This window comes from Poecilia mexicana, unplaced genomic scaffold (assembly GCF_051168715.1).
Source record: "Poecilia mexicana isolate PSO_F unplaced genomic scaffold, ASM5116871v1 scaffold_22, whole genome shotgun sequence".
Lineage (NCBI taxonomy): Eukaryota > Metazoa > Chordata > Actinopteri > Cyprinodontiformes > Poeciliidae > Poecilia > Poecilia mexicana.
Genome location: NW_028263391.1, coordinates 7,805,591 through 7,820,820, shown reverse-complemented (window position 1 = coordinate 7,820,820; position 15,230 = coordinate 7,805,591).

Here is a 15,230-nt window from a genome sequence, read left to right as displayed (position 1 = left end):
TCTCTGCGCTGCAGATTACCAGCGTCCTCCCTCGGGCACATCCGAAGGCCTGTTTTGTCACCATGTTGAGCTGTTTACGAGCTCACACCCAAATGTGTCTTGTGTTTAAGTTTTGGCAAGCGTCTTCATGATTGACTTCATTGTGTTGTGGGTCATGTTTGAAGTTTGTGTAAGAGGAAGTCTGCACGGATTACGGATAATAAATAATGGAAGAAATGCCCTCACTGGGTTCCTTTTCACGGATGTGTAAAAGTATTTTCTCACCATGCAGACTGTTTTTTAATCACAATTTATGCTGACCAGAAGAGACTTTTTTTTTTTCAGGGTGCATCTCTTTAGATCTAATGTAAAATATAAGTGACACATGGTGGCGATACTATGAAGAACCGGTGTTCTGCTGTCCTTCTTGAGCAACTGGATGATTTGCAACAATTGGTGGATCCATGCATTCTGCTCTCAAGACAACCTTTGCATGACTCACGAAAACAAACAAAAATACATTGCAGTGGTCTAGTCAAAGTCTGGACTTGAATGCAACTGAGATGCTGTGGGATGACATTAGGAGGTTCAAATTCCAGCCTGGGGTCTTTATGCATGAAATTGTTCTCTCTGGATACTCACCATCTGTAATCTGTCCTAAAACTGCACAGACAGCTGTGCGTTGATTTACTGAGACACAAACTTTCAGAAATGCAAATAAGCTATTTATGAAGATAGCTTCCAATGTGCTTTTAAATGCATGGCTGCCATCTTGGATTTTGAGGTCAGTATTAGTGAAAAACTTTTGTATTTCTAACTTAAAATGCTGTCCTTCCTAGTGATTTTTCTCATTTGGAATCTGAAGATGTATTCTTTAATTATTAATGCAGATACATCAAAATATATATATATTTGTGATGTAACATCAAATGACAAAAGCCCAAGTCTTGTTGTACTAATGTTTTAAACAGTCTTGACTCTAAAAGCTTGCTTAGTGAGGTGACAGGTTTTTAGACAACCAGAGCTCACGTAGAAAGTCTTAATGCTTTTCTTGGGTTTCCTAGTGTTGCGCTTTTGCAGAAATGACTTGTACAGAAGCAGACTGTTTGCTCAGTTCATCCTCAGAAGATTCACCATGTCACTAAACGCAGTTTTCAAACAGCTTTTGAAATAATAATAAAAAAAAGGTGGGTAGCTGAAGATCTTGGACTTTTTAAGCTTTTTTTTTTCTTCCCATCTTGCTTTTGCCACAAATTGAGACTCTGAGGTGTTGCAGCAACTAATCAGTTAAAGATACGGGAGTGAGAGTAACTTACATCATTTCCTCTGCAGCATTGCTTTGAACTTCCCTGTGAGTCAATATATCTATGCCTCGTTTCAAATTTGAAACATTCGAGGAGGAAAATTCTCTGTAAAATGTGTACATGACAGAAAACAAAAATAAAATATATATTTAAAAAAAACAACTGTTACTGAAAGCTGTCACTTCCTACTTGTTTAAAACTGGCACATCGAAAAGCAGCTGCAACCATTGGTCACAATAAACTTCCATTTTGCATCTAAGAAGCTAAACTGGTCTGGAGGATTTCAGTGTTTTGAGGTGACTAAATAACTGAGCTCCAACGTCACTCAGGAAAGGAGTAGTTTAGGTCAGTAATGTTTGTCCACTGTCTTGTGTTGTGTCTCCATGGTAACCAGCTGGTCCAGTGGCGATTGGTAGCCTTCAATGATTTCAGTTTAGTACTTAAAGTCAAGTTTGTTTGTAAAGCACAGTTCAGCAACAAAGCAGTTCACAACGCGTTACTCCATGTTTAAACATGAAACTAAATATGAAACGATGCATTTTGTCAAATGCCATAATCAAAATCATCAAATATGTTGACCAATGTTCCTATTATTATGAATCAAAGGCAACGCTAAACCGACTTATTTAAAGGAACTACAGGGTCTCAGCTGTTTTGTAGTTTTCTGGAAAAACTTCTTCGTCTTTCGGGCTCCGACCCAGATGTTCGTCACAGCATCAGGTCGGAGCTTTCGCAGCAGACTCGCTTCTTTGTTGTTCGAGTGGGCAGATATAGGCTGATACTATATCCAGCTTCAAAGACGTTGCCATGGAACTGGTCAAAAACAAAAACACGGGAGTCTCTCTTACTGGAAGATGTACATGTTGGGTGTGGGCACGCAGCTGTAAATAATCCATCCGGTTATCCACGGGATGAACATTAACACACAGTGATGAAGCAGTTCAGCTCCAGGCTGAACCCAGGAAACCGTCCTGCTGCCCAGCATCCATCCACCACTCATATCAAAGCTTTTATTTTCTTCTGTAAAATGATACTTGTCCACATCAAAAACAAACCCAAACAGCAATACAGAGCAGCAGAGAGAACAGCAGCAGGGTCACGGTACTGAATGACTGTAAGCATGTGGGGTCAGGTGGAGGTAGCTGGCGTTGAGCAGGGTGAGCCAAGAAAATGAACCTTTCCATCGAATCAAGGCAAGGCCCAAACATCTGCATTTGAACAGAATAAAATTCCAGCAAAGAAAGCCTCTACGTCTGTTCGACACGTGAGCTAGAAAACGCATCAGGCCCTTCCAAGCCGAACTGCTTTCACGTCTTCGCAGCTTTGGATCAACTTTGAGCTCTTCGCTCCCATCCTTCTGGAAAACTTCGAGCTTTTTATCAGTCACTTTTTCCTCTCGTGCCAGGACTCCTGGCAGTCAGGGCACTCTGCGACGAACCCTGGACCGGCTGGTGACGGGGAATTAGCGTGGCTCGAAGGATCACTCACTCTCTTCTACCACTCAACTTTATATGTGCTCACGTAGTTCTGGAAATGCTAAATAACTTCACAGAAGCAGCTCAGATGAATAAAACGTGGTGTTAGGAAAGGGAATCCTTCCCGGCGTCGCTACATTGCTCGCTAATTTGTTTGCCATTCGTGAACTTAGAGGAAAAGAAAAGCTCACTTGAATACTTCACTTTTAAAATGCTCAGTGTTTCGAACCACTTTGCGCCAGACTACAGCAAACTGGAAGGTCATCGGAAATGTTTTTTTTTTTTTTATTTCCCTTCGGTAATTCAATTCAAACAGCGTAACCCACATGTTAAGAATATATATTTTTTTTACACACATGGTGATATATTCTAAGTATTTATTTTATAGATTGTTGCTCACAGCCAGGAAACCCCCCCCCGCCCCCACAATTTAATTGTATTTTAACCAAGAAAGTCCCGTTGAGATTAAAATCCTCTCTTTCAGGGGAGTCCTGGCCAAGAGGCAGCAAAATGTTAGGCAGCAACTACAAGTAGTTACACAATTAAAAGCCCAAAACAGTCCTCTCAGCAAATCTGAATATTACTTCAGTCCAATAAAATAAAAAAAACATAAAAAAACACAAAGTGGTAGGTAACCTACATGCCTGTCAATAAGCTGGAATTTCTGCAATAGAAATCCTTTGCGTAACCCTAAGCCTATCAATTTGGTATCAATACGTAAATGCTGTTGAGTGTACTCTTTTTTTTTACTTTTCTTCCACAATTTATGTGTTTTTCAAAGAAGCTACTGTCCTTTTGAACCACTATTCTCTCTTTAGTGACTGTACTAAACCAGAGGCTCAAAACGAGTTGAAAGAAAAAACGTTCTTGCCTTCTCACTCTGCAGAATCAGGTGCAGGATGTGACTTAAAAAGCTGACAATTTCCTAATTTGAACGTTAAGGAAGAATAACAGAAGGCTTCCATCTAAAGTTGGACTTCAAAGTGGGATGTTAGATGTTTCTCACCAACCAGAACCTCAAAATCCAATATGGCTGCCCTGTGTAAGAATTAAACAAAACAAAACTTACAGTACTTCAGTTGAATGAAATGTGTCACTGGATTTTGCCTTCGTCCTGCCTATATTTGGGTTAAACGTCATTTCAAATTATGATAGATGACCTTAGAAATGTTGACAAATCTGCAGCCTGTGTCTGTACTTGTATTTTTCGTGGTTTGTTTGCCGTCTTAAAATGGAACCGGTCTTTTCTTCAAAGTCCATTCCTCGAGGTCTTTAAAAAAAAAAAAAAAAGAAAAAAAAGAAAAGAAAACAGCAGCTTGTGATGATTTGCGTTCTGAATCCTGGAGATGGGTTTATTGAGATCCAAGATGACAGATCCTGAATGACAACATTCCCCTTATTTGGCTCCAGTCCTCCTTCTCGTTTCTCTGCCTGCCAGTTAGTAAAATGAAGTCTCCGTATCTGGCAGGGCTCCTAAGCAAAGCCACAACGGGCAGCGGTTTGTGCACATTTGATTCTGACAGTTTGAACCTGTGGCCATCTGTACAAACCTGCCGTTTAGTCAACGGTCACGGTTTATCTGCTGAGAGGCTTTTTGCATAACAAGAGGGAACAACGCTTTCCCACGCTGCTTTACATGAGCTTTATTACACGAGCTGTAGTTTGAATTGTGACTGACAAGAAACAGCGATCACCGCCGCTTGCACCGGGGCACAAATCTGAAAAGTTAACTTAAGGTTTTTAGTAAATATCACTCCCTCTCACTCTCTGCACTTTGAATTTTATTGCATTTGCACAGCAATCAAACTCAGATTCAGACAGACAGAAAAGAATGTATTACGAAGAGGCCTTATGGATAGCTACTAACTAACATACTGATTTGTGCAACACGTCACTTTTAAGCTCAGGCGTAAAAATCCTTCGGTAAAGTAGCAACGTGCGAGCAGGATGTAGGTCTAAGGTCAAAGGAAGACGTTGCCAAGAAGAAGAAATGTCTCATTGCCCTGCCTGGTCTAGTGCACACTGATTTTCATATTCAAATTACCTGTTTACACTAGAAATAATTCATTTATAGCATCCTGTATTTCAGTATATCAGATAATATTGAAATGTGCTCATCTGTATACCTAAAATCCCGTCACATTTGTTCTTTTTCTTAATTGCAAAGAGAGTCATTTTTAGAATGTTTATCACTACCTGAGAGGCAAATCATACTTCTGTCATCGTTTGTCACGTCAAGATTCATAATGAAAGTTAATTAAGAAGATTGCTTCCAGTCTTTTGTACTTGAAATCTATCTATTCCAAAAACAAAACAAAACAACAACAAAAAAAACACAGAATGTAGAAACAAAAGAAAAGTGATTTGATCTCCAAACCTCTCAGGTAACCCTAACCCTAAATGTCGACCTTAGAGCAATTATTTGTAAAAGTGATGCAAATCTACTTAGCAGGTGTTCATTTTTATTTTTTTTTCTTCATCTCGTAAAAGTGTCATATGAGTTCAGACACCCGGGAACTTTTCTGTCATCTGCAAATAACAAAAATAAAATAAAATAAAGAAAGAAAATAAAAAAATCACCAAAAACAGCTTTTCTTCACTGGAATATTTCATTTTTAAATGAACTAAACTCATGTAAAATTTTATTTTTGCAACCTGCAGTACATGAATGCAAGGGTTCGGTACCCCTGCAAAATGGGGAGGAGGGTGGTGCCAGTCTCCAACCGTCATTGAGTCATGGGCTGGTTGCTAGGTACCAACAGGTTCCGGTTGCCATGGTCGCAAACTCCACACAGAAAGATCCCAGGCTGGGATTCAAACCCACAACCTTCTGCTCTGCTGTGTAGCCTACATGAAATCATAGTTGAAATAATTTGACATTTTTGCCAAGAATTTTGGCAATGATTGTTGCAAACAAATCTCAGTTCATCTACATCATATAAGAAGCATAAGTATTTACTCCCTCTAACATGCCGGCATTGTCACAACTAGGGAAAAGTTAAACTCAAAAACTGGATGGTGAATGCGGCTGTGGTGCAAAGTGCTTTGATTGGTCAGTATGACTGGAAAAGCAATGTATAAATTCAGTCCTTTTGCCATTTTATGAGTGCAGTTTATGCGTGTATAAAATTGCAACATCAAGAAAAAAAAAACACTCTAAGAAAACTCTGAGAAAAGATCATAAAAAGTCATACGATGCCTGGAAAAGACTTCCAACTCGCTGAGCATTTCAGGGAGTTCAGTTAAATCCATCATTAAGAAATGGAAGGAGGATGGAACTTGGCTGGATCTGCTCAGAGCTGGCCGCACTCATAAACTGAGTGAAGGAGACCACCAAGACTCCCAGGACAGATCTGGAGCTAAAAGCTTCAGGGGCTCTGAAGGAAGAGATTGTACAAACACCACCTGTGGCCCCCGGTTCTTCTCCGGTGGAAACTGTATAGAAGGAAAGCAAAGAGAAAACTACTGCTGAAAAAATATAGGTTCCTATGCTGAGCGATAGTCTAACTCAGCCCTGCAAGGAAATTGCATCTTGGGGGCAGATTTATTTTCCGGCAAGACATAAAGCAAGAAAAAAACTGCACAGAAAGGTAGACGTTCTGGAGTGGCCAAGTCAAAGCCCAGATTTCAATCTTATTGAGAATTTGCTCACAGGAGGTTGAGCTGCTCATAAAGGAAGAATGGAGAAAATTTACAATGTCTAGATGTTCCCCAGATGTGGCTCCAAAAGGCTTTCTTGCCTTTGGACCTGGCATGATTGTGGAGATGTAGATGCAAGGCCTCTTGCATCGTACCCTTGCTGCCAAGATTGGACGCTGTAAATTTTCTTAAAATAACCTGATAGTTACAAAAACAAAAATTCCAAGTTGTGAGATCTCACAAAAACTTCATCTGATCCTCAACACCAAGTCAAGGCCTGTTCTGAATCTAGCATCCAGGGAGGGAATCTGAGAGGTTAGCTTAATGAGCACACCACAAATCTTTGGACTTTGCAGAGAGAGTCCAAAAAGAGGCATGAAAGTTTTAACAAAAGGGGGAAAAAAAATCTTGACACTCATGATGACTTCCATGGTTGTGGCGGGTGCGGTCCATTCAATCGAATCGTCATAAAGACGGATTCAAAGTGAGTTTTATAAGTTCTTAGTCATAAAGCGATGCTGTCACGGTCTTTTTGTTAGCTTAGGAGATAAAATGTTCTCTATCTAAGGAAACACAGTTGGTTAGACTGATTTATTTAGTTTGAAACAATCCTTCCTCCTGAACTACCACAGTGGAGGAGGTTCCTGTATGACCTGGGAGCTTTTTCCCCTCAACGGATCTTCTGCTTGAACACGATCATTGAATTATGACAGGCCATGCGACGTAGCAGGCGTCCGTCTTCCGTCTTTAGGGTTATGGTCTTAAAGCTTCCATCGTCCGATGATCACTTGTTTTTGCTTTGTCTCTTGCTCTTATTTCTTGTTTTTATTTTCCGTCCTGGTTATGATCCAGCCACACAGACTCGATTATAATTCTCCTCCCCAGGTAGACAGCCTGGATTACAACGAAAGCCGCGGAGAATGTGGAAAATAGGAGCAGTTACCGAAATTAAAGCAGCCGCTGCTTCTCATGTGGCCTTAAGGAGCTGGCTGCAGCAGTATCAACTACATACTTCGGCATTCATCCCTTATTTCATTTGAAATTCTTGGGTATATTTTGTGTCAACCCAGCATAATCTTAAGAGCGGCCATTTATCCATTTAGGGCATTTCAAAGCTTGGCTTTTGGGGACTGATCCGAGTGTCTTATTTGTCCAACATAACCAATTCCAGCTTGTCTAAGTCCAACAGAGCCAAGGGCCCGGATCTGTGTTGTGTCTCAACATGGTCCACCGTACTTCAAACAGACCCCACGCTGCACTGGAGTCCGGGGCCAGTCCTCATCCTCCTCTTTGAAGTGGGAATCCTTTCACTTAAGCAAATTCTGCCGTTGTCGTACTTTGGTTTCGGCGGAGTCCAGCTGGAGAGGGTTTACTTTGTTCACTTTAAACTGCATTTGATCGTTTTTTTTTTCCATGAAATTATTTCATCTTAGACATTCATTTGACCAACACAGAGGCCACAAAAACGCTCCCCTACTGCTCATTCCCTTTTTCTTTTCTCTCTCTTTTTTTCTTTTTTTGTTTTTATGATGAACGCCCTGCTAAGGCATTGGAAGCAGTTTAGCCTAAGGTGTAAACAAACACGAATGCCAAAGTTATGGCTTAACTGTATTTACCTGCATCGCTCACATAGCACCTGTCTGATGTTTCTGATTACAACTGAAAGTGTGCGCCCACGTGACCATCTGCACACAGAGAATATTTGATCATTCAAACAAGCAAAGATAAGAATCTAACAGTTTTACTCGTGCCGCAGAGCTGGGCTACTGACCCAGTGGTTGCATAAGCCCTCTGGTCATGATCCGCTGTCAGGTTTTCCGACTGTGGGGGAAGTGTTTGTGTTTTCCACGAGGAGGTTCTCGCCAGCTGGCGGTGGCGGTTGTGGGTGACTCCAGGTTGCTCATTCAGCCTAGTTCTGACTTTGGCAGAACTCACGGTGCTGCGTTTGGGTTGCTGTTTGCTCGTACTGTTGCCTCCATGTTGGTACTTTTCTTTTTTCAATCAGGTGTATAAAAGATGCTTTCAACTTTTGCCATGAAGTTACGTGTAACCTTTGTTATATTCCCTCTGTATACCTCAATGCGATTACCTTGGTGGTGTGGGGATGTTTGATGGGAATATGGAGCTAAATATAAAGCTAAACAACATAAAAACATTAGCAGTACTGCTGTGCCCCTACACCTTCAAAGAAAGACGAGGGACTTTTCCTTAAGCCGAGAAGTTAGTTTACCTTTACCATAGTGGTAAACTTAAGTTTTATGCTCATGGTGTCGAACCTCTGGCTAAATATTACTGTGTCATGAGACTATACGTATTTGCAGAGATTTTAAAAGGAAATATTTAACTCTTTTTATTGAGCGCAGCTGTCAGCTCCGGTTGCATTTTACGTCAAAGTTCAAGGCTTAAGCTACAGTTTGATCATAAAAACGTGGAAATCTGTTGTTTGATCTTGAATTGTGCTTTTTATATCTAAGGCGTATCTATGAGAGGCGCTCTGAAGTTGTACTTTTTGTTGTTGTTGCAGACTTTATATCAGCAATTAACTCCTGTGTGTGTAAGAGCAACAGCTCAACCAGTGGATACACTATAAGTTACATTCATGGCCTGTTTTTCCGCCCGGTGTGCGCCTGGGAGCAGCTCTACAGGACTTTACAGTACAGCTGCTGTTTGTACAGGTGTGCTGCAGTATGACGTCGGATTATGAAACGTGCTGGTGCCGTTTTGGATCATTGGTGCTTTTCAGAGCAGTGCCAGACTCAGAGCAAAGGCAAACGGTGTGATTTCCTGCCTGGCTCAGAAGCATGTTGCGGGGGTCTCAACCTGGGCCTCCTCCTCCGCCACCCGCATCCATCCCCCTCTTTGGTCTTACTGGAAAGCAGAGGGGCACAGTCAGCGACTATTTTTAGACCTGCTTTGATTCGTGGGCTGACAGCCTGTGTTTCCAAGCTGCGGGTCGGTCGGCGCCCCCCACGACTCTGCTGAACGCCACCTGTGGGCGTCTCACTTCTGTTATTCCTCCTCTTGATCTAATGAGGATGTGATGAAGAAGCTTATGCACTGTCACGGGCCCGAAGCCAGGACAGAGCTGTCAGGTTTAATGTTCATCACAGCCACCCCTGTGAACACTTTAACCTGACAGGAGGTTTATTTAATCACATAAAACATGCGCAAACTATAACTTTCACCCTATAGGATCTTGAATTTGACAAATAAAAACACCTTGCAAACACAAATTTACTCCATAAACATTTCCACATTTTGGACAAAGTACAACACAAGACTTTAATAGATTTACTTGGGATTTCACGTGAAAGGCCAACGCAAAGAGCTGAATTCACTGTAGCTAAAGTGTTACGATCCAAGGCTGTTTGGGTTTTGCTTTGATCCTTTTCTTGTTCAATATATTCTTTAGGTCTTGCCATATTCTGCATCCTATTATTGCCATACAGGTTCATTCATTTGTATTTAGTTTCTTAGCCCATTATGTTCTGTTCTTTGTGATTATCTTGGATCAGAATCGTCCTTTTCGCCTCGTTCTGTAATATCCTCGAGTTTTACTTCGGCCCACACAGCCATTCACCTAATTTTCTTTCTTTCTTTTTTTTCCTAATTATTATTTTTTTTTTATTTAGGTTTTCATTTACTTCATTTCTCTTCCTCTCCTTCAAGTCCCATTCTTGTCCGGCTCCTGTTCTGATTAATTTAATGAAATTCCTTTATGATCCTCCAGAGTTCACGTCTGCAGATGACAAACACCCCAAGAACACCAGAACCACAATGTAATGGTTTGGACCCATGACTAGAGGCCCAAAGTCCAGACTTAAATCCAGTGTTCAAATCTCCCTCCATGTTGAAACGGCCATTTGTCTCAGACTCTACATGTGTAAATCTTCTACAGATGGTTCAAATATTGAATCAAGAGACGCGCCACAGTTTTCATGATATTTAGTTGCTAAAAAAGTTTCAAAACAATATTTAATTTTATTTCCATTTGTGGCCTGCTTTTGTGTTTGTCTGTTACGTAAAAAAAAAAAAACTAATAAAATTCATTATTGTTTGTGGCTGAAATGTGATCGAATGAAAAACAAAGTTCAAGGGGGAAAAAAAAACACTAATGCAAGTCGGTCTAGGGTTTCAGATAACGTGTTTTTCTCTGTTCTTTGCAAATGACATCAGATAAGGTTAGAGCCACTTCATCTTCCAGCAACCGTGAAGTAAACGGTTAAAAACAAGAGAGGGGAGAAATGTGCTCTGAGAGACATGTTTATTCGCCTGCAAAAAAAAAAAAAAAGGGTCGAGTATCAAAAAAAAAAAAAAAAGAGGCATAATTTGGCAGCAACGAAAACAGCATCTGCTCGGGCCTCCTCATGTTGATTTTGGCACGGGGGGCTGAGTGCGGTTTGTGTTGTCCGACTGCGGTCCACGAGCTCGGCCTCTTTCCCTCATGGGAGCTTCTCCTTCCTCCCGCTCGCCTCCCGCCTCCCTCGTTGCATTTTATGAAGCAGTTAAGTTATTTTACATCATGTCTACACTCCACAACACTCCCTCCCCCTCCTTTCTTCCACCCCGTCTTTCTACAAATCTTGCTTGTCATTATGAAAATAGACCCTGACTGCAGAAATTCGCTTGGCCGGGCAGCATCTGGCGGTAGAATGGCCCCTCTGTGCACGAGGATGTGGGCACTGCACGCTTAAAAGCGTGTGTGAGAGAGTGTGGGTTTCAAGGAACAGGAGAAGGTGGATGAGTGATTGCTCGCAGGTGACTGCTGCAAAAAAAAAAAAAATCTTCAACTGGAGTCATTTCCAGTGTGACAGGTGAAGTTTCCAGCGCTAGGTATAATTATGACAAATGGCCCGGGTCATAGCTTGGCTGGCTCTCAAGCGGGTACCATTTATCTGTGGAGAATATCACATGCTCACTCAGATCAGATGTTTGATGGGTGCTGCGAAACAACCTTGTTCAAATAGATCAAATGTAAGAAGATATTCTAGAGCTCTTTTCTGGAAAAAGCTAATAGGTTCAGTAGGTGTTTATATATATAAACGGACCTTATATATAAGGACTTCAGGTCACCATCGATCCATCCATTTTCTGTATCATGTTTATACTGTTTATGCTAAAGTTATCAATGTATAGCGATTATTGGTCAAAAGGGCGTAACCGCTAAAAGGTTGCCAGTCCGTCAGGGTCAATGCCAGTCCATCAGACACACACAACAAGCAGACATGCCAACACACTCTCTGAGAACAATGGGGGGAAAAAAAAAGTCTTTGCAACATCGCATGCATATTTTTTGGAAACATGAGTAACCTGAGAAAACCCAAGCGTGCACAGAGAGAACAACGAGCTCTACACTGGATTTTAATCCAAGACTTTTCCGTAAAGTCCTGACCACCAAGTCGTAGTGTTTTTAGAGCATTTTTTAAGAAGCTATACATTTGTTTTAGGTTTCTTGTAGTTGTGATTCAGTGTGCCTGTGGATCTCTGGTATGTGCAGGGATTAGGAACCACACAAAAACAGCCTTTTTCAATTGTTCCACCACCAAATATATGTTATTATGTATTAATACAGAGTGAAAACCATCTTGGCTCAACCGCAGAAGCTAGCATCTACAATCTTCCTTACTTCCACTTTTGGATGTTCAGAAAATAAATGCCGCTCCCACATTGGCTGCTTTAGAAAAACGTCCGTCAATAACATTTTAAGCAGCATTGTGCCCAGATATTTCAGCTTCCCAAGCTGCATTTGCTATTTTAGAAATGCTCCACAAAAACACACAGTCGTGAATAGACGAGATTTTCCACTGTATTATTTTCTCAGCTGTAGTGATCAGCTTAATGTAGGAGTTTTATTCTAAGATGTCCAAAAAGCTGGAGTTTTTTATTATTATTTTGGGAGAGAAGATGGGTTGTTTTAACCAAACAATGAGTCAAAATTCAGACACAGTTTGTTGGTTGAGAGAAATACAAGAAGGAGCCTCAATATTTCACACGACTCGCCATTTTGAATAAATGACCTGTTAAAACTTCACTAAAAATCTTTCAAGGAATACAATAAGGAAACGTATAACTTTTGTATAATTGAATGTAAAATGTCATTTATCATTTAAGTTCTTGTCAATAGAAGATGTCAAAAGGTTTTTTTTTTATCTGAAATTTAGTAGTGTTGAATTAAAATGACTGATTTAATTGACTTTGTGTCAGTAAGATTTGACTGAGTCGACTATTTGTCCTGTGGAGTTAGATGACGTTTATTATACCTGGTGTAAACATTAATGAACTAAACTGAGTTACGACAAAATGGAAAATAATTAATTTATCACTAGTGCTTACTTGTTTAGTCATCCAGTTTACGGCTTAACGTTTCTTTTTTTTAACCCTATCTTTGGTAGTGACTAACCTTCCACATTAGGCACTTAAATTTAAAATTTTACATGAGTTAGCAAAACGTTTTTTGTTTTTCTAAAAGCAGAGCACCTAGTCTGTGCACATAAACTCAATAAAAGTTAAGGAGGCTCCTCTCTGTTCCCATGACTAGTAAATCATTTAAGACCCAGAGCATAAACCACCAAAAAATAAGTTCTTCCTTGACCCTATTACCTATTGTTTATTTTACCGACTTGCGATAATGCAGAGGATAACTCCGAACTGCCTCCTAATCTCTGAGCTCACGGCAAACCGAGGCATGATCTGACCTTTTGATGTATTGTTTTGTTTTTTCCCCTAAACGGATGCCAGCTCCTAATAGTCTTTAATCCACATCCATCATTTTGACCGGCCCCTCCCACCGAACAGCTCACTAGTTGGCAGAGAGCCTGCGGCCAGACAGCGCAGCAATCCCCCACCTATTGTGATGTAACAGTGGGAACGCTACCTGAGGGCTCTGCTTTTGTTTCTCCTTGGCTGCTCTGGTCCTCCGTGAGTCATCGCGCTTCAAGTTAGTGATTGATTTCATCTGTAAACATTCTAACGCACACCCTCCAACCTTTCATTAGCACTCGGAGGGATCCTTTAATGTTTGCTTTGGCTGTCCTAACTTGTCAATCACAGAAGCAGGCAGGCACGTACACACACGCTGATTTGTCAGGGTTTAAAAAAATAAATATACAAAAAAAAGATAGGTTGTGTAAACTGGAAATGCAGGTTTGGCGCCTTTTCACATGCAAACAACCGCGGAGTTCTGTGAATGGCTGTCCGAGGGCTGGATGAGTAAGCGGTTCTGTCTCATTCTGTGAATTCATCACTGACCTCATTCTTTCATTTTAAATGGAAATGAAAAAAATAAAATAAAATCTTGGTCAGGTTCAGATGAAGCCAAGATTACCAGGTCTAGACAATGACTGTGAAAACCCGAGAGACAGAGCGGCAGGGCCGATTGTCAGGAAGCCTGGTTTTTCTTTTGTGTGTGTGTGTGTGTGTGTGTGCGTGTGTCTGAGTGTTGTTCACAGTTTTGGGTCGGAAAACAAAGAAAATCCAGGAGGATTCATGTGGAAAATAACAAACTACCAGTGAAGTTTGAGGCGGTAAATTACCACCTCTGCCTGCCCTGTTTACTTGAGTCATTCTTATTATTTTGCAGGTCAGCTAAAGTATCAGTTAAACTGATGACTAATCTCTGTAATTCTGAAGTTAAATTAAAAGCTCTTACAACAGTGTTTGCAGTCATTCATTAACTAAATGATGTGAGGGATTATGGGAAAGTCCCTTTTGTCTCATGAATGAATTTAAGGCCATCGTGGTCTTGAGGTATCTGGTGTTCCACTCTATTCCACTACACTGAACCCTGGAGATCACTGTGTGTGTGCGCGTGTGTGTGTGCATAGCAGGTTTTCATATCTTTATGGGAACCTATTTCTGTCTACAATGTGGGGTTATGGGGACCATCGCTCCTTGTGGGGACATTTTGTTGGTCCCCATGAGGGAAATTGATGTTTTTGGGTTAGTGGTTAGTCTGTGATGGTTTGGTTTGGGGTAAAGGTTAAGATAAGGGTTAGATATGTGATGGTTAGGGTTAGGATTATTGTATAGGGTTAGGCTGTAGAAATTAATGGAAGTCAACGTGAAGTCCCCACAAGTGATGAAAACACCACAGTGTGCGTGTGTGGAAGTAAAGTTCTCATACATGAACGTTTCCACACTTTGAAACAATGTAGTGTGTGGGAAAACAAAATCTGAAATGTGGCATGCGTTTGCTCTCATGCCCTTTTACTGTGTCATCTAAAATTCACAAATACACTACAATATTTAATCAGTAAATAGCATCTGCTTTTGTAAAGTTAATTCTTTAGCCATTTATAGCAACATTTCTTTGAAGGAATCAGAAGGATGTGGGAGAACATTTCTGGTGAACAAAACATGCAAAACGCTACGCGTCGCCCTGAACGCATCATCCCGAAACTCAGACACGGTGGCAGCATTATCATGATGTGTTAAATATTTTCCTTTGTGGGTGAAAAAAAGTTAAGTTAATTGGAAGATGGATGGAAATAAACATAATGCTGCACGTTATCGCTGCAAAGCAGAAAGATGACTCGAAATATACAGCCAGTGTCATCATTTACGGAGGCAGAGGTCACAAACTAATAAAGTCTTTATTAGTCAAGCTTACAAATAAAAGCATTTAAATGAGGCATGGATAAAGGAGAAATAGTGGGGTGGAAAACTCAGGAGCAACAGGAGAAGAATTACATTTGATGGAAAGATCTGACTAACATCTGTAAACATCAGGAGGGCCAACAGTAAAATTGAAACCAGGTGGTGAGCAATGCAGTACAGCTATGAGAAACATGGCAAATAATTTGAGCAAAGTTCCACAAAAAAAAATAAATAAAAA